Below are 9,020 nucleotides of genomic sequence, written 5' to 3' on the forward strand. Positions count from 1 at the left end.
CCAGAACAGAATCGCTAAAAAGGATTTGCTTGGGGGTGGGGGGGGGGAATCGGCAAGGTCACGATGCGCATTGGTGCCCGCGCAAGGCTTCATGGTCATTGTAGTCTTTTGGGAAAACGACGCATTTGACTGCTACTCTTGTTCGTTGGTAACCCTACCCCCCACCCCCGGTCGGCCGGTCCGCAAGAATATTGTCAATATTAAACCGGTCCGCAGTGCAAAAAAGGTTGGGGACCCCTGCTTTAAATGTCTCAACCCTGGGTGGCTGGGTGGCGGGGTGGCGGGGTGGGGGGGGGGGCTGCTGCTTCTATCCACCTTATCTATTTTATAAACCTGTGATGCTCTGGACAAAGCAATCTATTCTTGTAGTTAATACTCTCTGATTCAGGCAACGTCCTGGTGATCCACTTATGCACCCTGACCGCATCCTTCCTATCATGGAAAATCAGAGCTGCACAGAATACTCCCAGGTGAAATTTTATACAGCTACAATATGACGACTCTTCAATGCCAGACTGATGAAGGTAGTGATTTAGTGTAATACTTTACGGTGCAGAGGTTGGGAGATTGAGATTCAATTTCTGCCACTGCAAGGTGTTTTACCTTCTCCTGGTGCTCTGGTTTCCACATCCCAAAGGCTATAAATTCGGGCAACATACATCAAAGTTGCTGGTGAACGCAGCAGGCCAGGCAGCATCTCTAGGAAGAGGTGCAGTCGACGTTTCAGGCCGAGACTCTTCGTCAGGACTAACTGAAGGAAGAGTGGGTAAGAGATTTGAATTAGGGACTTCTCTAACTTCCGCTAAGGCCCCACCTCCCCCTCGTACCCCATCTGTTACTCATTTTTATGCACACATTCTTTCTCTCACTCTCCTTTTTCTCCCTCTGTCCCTCTGAATATACCTCTTGCCCATCCTCTGGGTCACCCCCCCTTGTCTTTCTTCCTGGACCTCCTGTCCCATGATCCTCTCGTATCCCCGTTTGCCTATCACCTGTCCAGCTCTCGGCTCTATCCCTCCCCCTCCTGTCTTCTATCATTTTGCATCTCCCCCTCCCCCTCCAGCTTTCAAATCCCTTACTCACTCTTCCTTCAGTTAGTCCTGACGAAGGGTCTCGGCCTGAAACGTCGACTGCACCTCTTCCTATAGATGCTGCTTGGCCTGCTGCGTTCACCAGCAACTTTGATGTATGTTGCTTGAATTTACAGCATCTGCAGAATTCCTGTTGTTTGCTATAACTTCGGGCTAGTATTGGCCATGCTGTGTTGGCACCTGAAGCGTGGTGACCTCAGCACATCCTCCGACTGCTCGTTGTTCGTGCAAATGATGCATTTTGTTGTATGTTTCAATGTACATGTGACAAAGCTAATCTTTACCATCCTACTTTTGTGGATACTTATAGGGAGCTCCTGGCTTGGACCCCCAGATCCTCCTCTATATTGCTGTTGTTAACTGTATACTTGCTGTGGTTTGATCGCCCAAAGTTCACGACCCACACTTGACCTGTAACTAATCTATATGTAGGAAATGTGAAGTTAATTTTGACAACAGCAAGAGACCATAAACCATGCGATGATTTTTAAATGGTTATAGAATAAATATTGGCTGGGATACAAAAGGAGGCACGTCTGCCTGCGCCGCTCCCTCACTGAGTTTCAGCCTGGACTTTTGACCTAACGACTACAGAGATTTGAACCTACCCCTTTGTTTCAGTAATCTTTATGTAGAACTCTGTACTCAGCCCTTCCCCACAGATCCTTTGCAGTCCTTAGACTGGATGACCAAGTTTCAGACCAAATTTTGACTTTCACAAACTTGATCTTCCAGCAGTTTGTCCTTGGAGACAGCCTGTAGATCTCTCTGACCCACACCTTCCTCCTGAGCTGAAGCCTCTACAGTCATGGCAATCTGAAGAGGGGTGTTGTTCAATTGAATGCTACCTTCACTGGATACAGCAGTTGTGTCCAGTGCAATGGTTTAATGAGTATCTAATACCCCTAAGTGGGAAGCTATACAGATGAGATCGAGCAATTGAGTGGGACTAATCTAGGTTAGTCACTGGTGAGAGTTGATGCAATGGTCTAATGATCACAGTACGTTATAGTACCAGAGCACAAATTCTCCCACTTGCATATAGGCCAGTTTTTGAATCCATTCCCTCTGTTCACTCACAATTGGTCAGCAGGGATGTGAACTGGATGTAATTCTCGAGTTGCACTCAAACCAGGGATTTATGATAAATGAAGTAACCTGTGCTTCTACCGACTGAATACTGAACAGCCTAGATAGTGCAGACATGGAGTGGATGTTTCTAATAGAATTACAATAAGAAATATAAAATATAAGTAAATAGTCCAAAGAGAGCGAAATAGGGGGGTAGTATTCAAGGACCATTCAGGAATTTGATGGCAGAGGGGAAGAAGCTGTTCCTAAAATGTTGACTCTGTCTTCAGACTCCTGATGCAAGCAATGACAGGGGTGCATGTCCTGGATGGGAAATGATTAGAGGGAGAGGGAAGACACATGTTTCTATGCCTATAAATGATGATAATGGGGGGATTTCAGGAGAGGTGGTGCTGCTTGGGTTCAATGTTGAATACGCTGTTAAAGGAAAGGATGTGTGGGAATAGCTGCAAAAACTCCGGTCAATTGTTTACAAATCACTGATAGTTGCTTCTAGTGCTGAGTTATTCTGTAAAATGCAGTTTATCCAGAATTCAAAAAGCAAAGCATTAAGGTGCTTCCTGAAGTCTCTACAGGGCACACCCAGTTTGATCTATCAGGTTTTGTTTATAGTTTACCATGTGATCTTGAAGTTTTGGCCTCTGAGATTGACTGACCTTTCCATTGGCACACATTCCTCGATAGTGTTGCTCCATAGTGCAGTGCTGACGTCCTGCCAGATCAGTGTTGCTCATTCCAAAGTGTAGCAAAGAAGTGTGAAACAATGCGAGGAGGTTCTTGTTTTTACTGGTGAGATTTCTTTTTCCATGAGTGACCTGTGAAAGGGCAGTGGAAACGTGTGGTAACTTGTGGAAGACTGGATGACTACTTGGGTCTGAACTGGGACCTGATAGAGGAGGACAAAATAATAGAGACACGGATAGAGTGGGCAGTGAGAAATCTTCCCACCGAGAGAACGGAGAAGCAAGAAGGTTAGAGGATCTCTGCCTGAGTTCCCTCCCCACCGTCAAGCAACCCAATTTGTACATGCACATTGCACCACTGTCACTTAAGGCAGCGATGGAGGTCCTCCAGCTGTGACAGTGTATTGGGTCAGTAGCTCCCTCTCAGTTTTCTCTACTGTCAGTCGTGCCAGTCCCTTGTGGAGACTCAGGAATACTGCCACACCCTCATGTAGAAGGATTCTTCATTGCTGTTTCCGTAACAATTTTGCTTTACCAATCAAAACCTGAGGGACTGGTGGACCACTCTGGCTTCTACCTGTTGACCTGTTTGACATAGGTGACTCCCCAAGTATAAAGGCCTTACTCCGACCAACATAGCTCTCTGTGTCATTGAGGCACACAAGCCTCCCAACCCAATGACAAAGCTGTGGTCTTGGAGGACATGCTAAGCTTGACCCATTGGCAGGTCGGCCCATCTCTCGTGTGAGGAAAGAGCACGTGGAACATAGAATAGTTCAGGACATGGACAGGTCCTTCAGTCCATATCACTCCGTCTGTTGTATCTGCCCCCATCACCACACCTGTCACCCACCACTCTGCAAAAAAAAGACTTGCTCACACACCTTTGAACTCACCCTTTTTTATCTTAAATGCTTGCCTCCAGGGAAGAAGATGTCGACTGTCTACTCCCCCTATACCTCTCATTATCAGGCCCCCCCTCAGCCTCCTCTGAGTATGGGACAAGGGGCTCTTACTGTCTGATTCCAACGTCAAACAGGAACTGTGACATTGAGGTCAGGCACAGTGAAGAAAATTGCCTCAAGGACTGTGTCTTGGGGACAAGTTCCACAGAAAGAATTGCACTTCCTCTTAAAAAATTAGTGATCATCTGACCGAGACAATTAAGATGGGGTGGAAAACAAAAAACAATTTCATAAAGTAGATTTTTGAACTACTTCCTCTATGGTGAAGTTGGGAAATATCCAGGAAAAAAAGGATATACTCTTACGTCAGAGCAGGGCTGCATATGTTCCAGAGTGTTTACAAGTAGTGGAAATTTCCCTTCCCATTAGCAGAAAATTATTGCAACTGAAAATTATCTCAGTGATACACATTTTGAAACAATACAAAAGGAAGCCATTTGGCCCATCAATCCATGCTGGCTGTCAGAGCTTTCCCCATTGGTCCTATTCCCTCATTTGCTTCCCTGACACTTGTCCTCTCACATGTCCACCAATTCCTGGCTTTCTGGCCTTACCACCCCCCCCCCCCACCTCACTCAGGGATGGCCAGGTCACCCCTCAGCCAGCACATCTTTGCAAGAGAAACCACACGGACTCTCTCCGGCACCTGCAGCCAGAATTGAACTGGGGTCTCTGGAGCTTCCACCTCAACAACTCTCAGACTCTTAGGCAGTGGCAGGGGTCCATGTTAGAATCATGGACTCACACATTGCAGTAATAGCCCCTTCGGCCCACTTGCTTTATGCTGACCACGATGCTAATCTAAACTGTTCCCATTGGCCTAGGTTTTGTCCAATCCCTCTAAAGTTCCAAGAACCCCTTGTTTACTGGTATTGGTGCATGGCATAAAAAGGTTGGGAACCCCTGCTCTAAGCTTTTCCCATTATGTACCTGTCCAAGTGTCTTTTGAATGTTGTCCGTATGCCTGCCTCGACCACCACCTCTAGAAATTCATTCCAGATATGGGCCATCCTCATTTGCCCAAAAATTACCCCTTATTTCCTACCATTTCTATTCCTATTCTCTCTAGCTCTGGGTCTGCACTGTGCTATCTTTTCTGTTTTATATTCTAACCATGGGGGGAAAATGACTGCTTGCATTCATTCTCTCTATGCCCCTCATGATTTTATACCCCTCTGTAAGATCACCCCCTCAGTCTCCCACTCTCAAATGAATAAAGTCCCAGCCTGCCCAACCTATCTCTATAACTCATTCTCTCAAGACCTGGCAACATCCTTATAAGTCTGTTCTGCCCTCTTTCCAACTTTAATGGCATCTTTCCTACAGCAAGGTTTATTTTGGTAGGTTCAATTTGAAGACAAAACATAATATAAGTGGTAAGACTCTTGGCAGTGTGGAGGATCAGAGAGATCTTGGGGTCCTTGTCCATCACCATCATCATCAGGTGCCGTGCCCAGTTTGAGCTTTGACTGCTATGGGCCCACACACTCTTGTTTCGGGTCAAGTGGATCGATTCATTGGTATTCATTTCCAGTTCTCTGGCTGCTGTCTCCATCATCATTTGTCTTTGTCTTCCTCTTGCTTTCTTCCCTTCAATCTTTCCCTTAATTACCGTGCATTCTAACTCTTTCCAAATCACATGTCCAATGAAGTTACATTGCCTTTTCATGATCTCATACATTATTTCTCTTTCTGTGTTTGCTCTGTTCACGACATCCTCATTAGATATTCGTTCCGTCCATGATATTCTTTGCATCCTCCTCAAAAACCGAATCTCTGCTGCTACAATTCGTTTCCTCATGTTACTAGATATTGTCCAACATTCTGAGCCATATAACATAACTAGAAAAATGTAACATTTCAGTACTCTAAGGCGGGTTGTCATGCCTAGTTAGTGTTGGTCAGTATATTATTCATTCTTGTAAAGGTGTCTTTTGCCATCCCTATTCTTTTGATGTCCAAGTCGCACCTGCCATCTGATGTCACCCAGCTTCCTAAGTAGCAGAAGTTCTGTACTTGTTTTATGTCTTCCCCCGTTTATTCTCAGCCTGCAGATAGGATTCTCCTTTTTGGATATCACCATACAGTCTGTCTTTCTGCAATTGATAGATAGACCCAGTTTTGTAGTTCTTCCTCCGTACTTGCAATTAACACAGTGTCATCTGCATATCTGAAATTATTGATGTTTTCACCGCCAACTTTGATTCCATAGGACACTCAAAGCTGCTGTGCAGGTTGACAGTGTTATTAAGAATGTGTATGGTGTGTTGGCAGCCATCAACTGTGGGATTGAGTTCAAGAGCCGTGAAGTAATGTTACAGCAATATAAGACTTTAATTAGACCCCACTTGGAGCACTGTGTTCCGTTCTGGTCGCCTCACTACAGGAAGGATGTAGATACAATAGAGAGAGTGCAAAGAAGATTTACAAGGATGTTACCTGGATTGGAGGGCGTATCTTATGAGAATAAATTGAGTGAACTTGGCCTCTTCTTGGAGTGACGGAGGATGAGAGGTGACCTGATCGAGGTGCATAAGATGATGAGGGGCATTGATTGTGTGGGTAGCCAGAGGTTTTTACCCAGGGCTGAAATGGCTAACACAAGGGGGCATAGTTTTAAGGTGCTTGGAAATAGGTACCGAGGGGATGCCAGAGGTAAGTTTTTCACACAGAGAGTGGTGAGTGTGTGGAATGCACTGCTGGTGGCTGTGGTGGATCCAGATACGATAGGTCTTTTAAGAGCCTCTTAGGTAGGTACGTAGAGCTTAGGAAAATAGAGGGCTATGCACTAGTGAAATTCTAGGCAGGCAGTCTCTACAGTAGGTTACATGGTCGGCACAACATTGTGGGCCAAAGGACCTGTAATGTGCTGTAAATTTCTATGTTGTATGTTCTCTGTTCAAAACTGAACATAATATTCCAAATGCAGCCTCATTAACATCTTGTACAATTGCAACATATTATCCCAGCTTGCCTTGACCGATGAAGGCCAGCATGCCAAAAGCCTTCTTCACCACCCTCTCTACCTGTGGTGCCACTTTCAAGGAACCATATACGGTTACTCCTAGATCCCCCTCTCGATGCAGTATGTGGAGATGCACCGTAGATGAGCCGTGCTGAATGCATTGCCGAATGGGATGAATGCCTTTTCAAACCTATAACAACATACAATGACCCGTCAGGTCTCTCTGTAAAAGATGCTGGTCAGGCCGCATTTGGAACTCTTCCTGCAGTTCTGGTCGCTCTGATTTAATATCAGCCTCAGATTTAATATCACCGGCATATGTTGTGAGATTTGTTAACTTTACGGAAGCAGTACAATGATAAATAGAGAGGAAAAAAACTGAGTTAGATTAAGTATATTAAGTCTATTAAATAGTTAAGTTAAAGTAAATAGTGTAAAATAAATAAAAAAGAAGTGAGGTAGTGTTCATGGGTTCAATGTCCTTTAATTATCGTTAAATTGGAGAAGGTGCAAACAGATTTATGAGGATGTTACTAGGACTGGAAAACTTGGGTCATAAGGAGAAACTGAGTGGGCTGGGATTCTTTTTTCCTTGGAGCATAGGAGGCTGACGGTTGACCTTATAAAGGTGCATAAAATCACGAGGGCCATAAGTAAGGTGAATGGCCACACTTTTGCCCCCCCCCCCCCGGGGTAAGTAAGTCCCAAAACTAGAGGCATAGGTTTAAGGTGAGAAGGGAAAGAGCTGAGGGGCAACTTTTTCACACAGAGTTGAAGCTGAAGTTTAATGTGTCTTTTCACAATACATGAATATGGCCAAACACAACAATGTTACTCTGGGCCAAGGTACTAAACATAATACCAACAGTCATACACAGCACAAGGCACATATAGCAGATATAAGATAGAAAGCTGTTGTAAGGGATCAGAAAAATACAGTTACTCAAGTCCAAGACTCTGAGTCCATGAAAGCTGCAGAGATGTGCGGTTGACCACAATACAGTTTGCCTTCTGCCAAGGGAGTGGTGGGTGCATGGAACGAGCTGCCAGAGGCAGGTACAATTATGCCAACTGCAGGGCACTTGAGCAAGGTTTTGAAAGGAAGGGTTTAGAGAGGGACGTGGGCCAAACACAGGCAAATGGGATGAGCTTAGATGGACAAAGAAGGGCCTGTTTAATGTGGTACGGCTCCCTGGACACTGATCCCATTAACTCTCCCCCCCCCCACCCACACATTTCTCTGTCTCCACACAATTTATTCTCTCTCATGCATGCCCATCAGCTTTTTAAAAACATTCCTTCTGCTAAAATTAATCTACCAACCAACATATTTATTTTTGGAGGGACCTGGGATCCTGGGGAAATCTCCACACCAGCAGTGGCAGAGCCGGGATTGAACCTGGGTCTCCTGGAGCAGCAAGGCAGCAGAACCAACCTCCTGTGCCACCTGTTCCTGCGTAGCCAGGTGATCACTGGCTGAGGTCATCGGCCCACTGGGTCTCAGACCCTCGAAGCAAAGCTCTTGCTGTGAAGGAGAAGGAATTGCATTCACATAGTGCCCTCCACATCCCTTTCAGATGCCCCAAGGTGGGCAATCACTCTGGGAAACTGTGCAATGTAATAAAGATGAGATAATCTGCTTTAGTAGTGTAGAATGGCAGGTAAAGGCTGTCTGAGGAATCATTTTGGGCTCCACAGTGTCCCTGAAGTAGTGGCCATCGGAAATTCTACATTCATCTGAGAGACCCAGTTTAATGTCACACCCAGAAACTTTTCTTCTGACCGTGCGAGTTTGCTGTGGTTCAACGCTGAGCTTTGTCTCTGCCCAAGGCTTGAAACTTGGAGGCTATTCACTCAAACTGAAAAGGTGACAGACTGATGTTCTAAACCAGAACCTCTTTGAGAGCACGTGCACAACTTTTAATTACTTATTTTATTTCATTTAGAGCTTCTGGTCCAACAAGCTGCGCTGATCAACAACCCACCTATTTAACCCCAGCCTAACCAGGGGACAACTCACAATGACCAATTAACCTACTAACCAGTACATCTCTGGAAACTGGAGCATTCAGAAGAAATGCACGCGGTCACTGGGAGAACATGCATACTCCTTACAGAGGACACCATAACACCATAAGACACAGGAGCAGAATTTGGCCATTTGGCCCATCGAGTCTGCTCCGCCATTTAATCATGGCTGATCCTTTTTTCCCCTCCTCAGCCC

This window comes from Mobula hypostoma, chromosome 5 (assembly GCF_963921235.1).
Source record: "Mobula hypostoma chromosome 5, sMobHyp1.1, whole genome shotgun sequence".
Classification (NCBI taxonomy): domain Eukaryota; kingdom Metazoa; phylum Chordata; class Chondrichthyes; order Myliobatiformes; family Myliobatidae; genus Mobula; species Mobula hypostoma.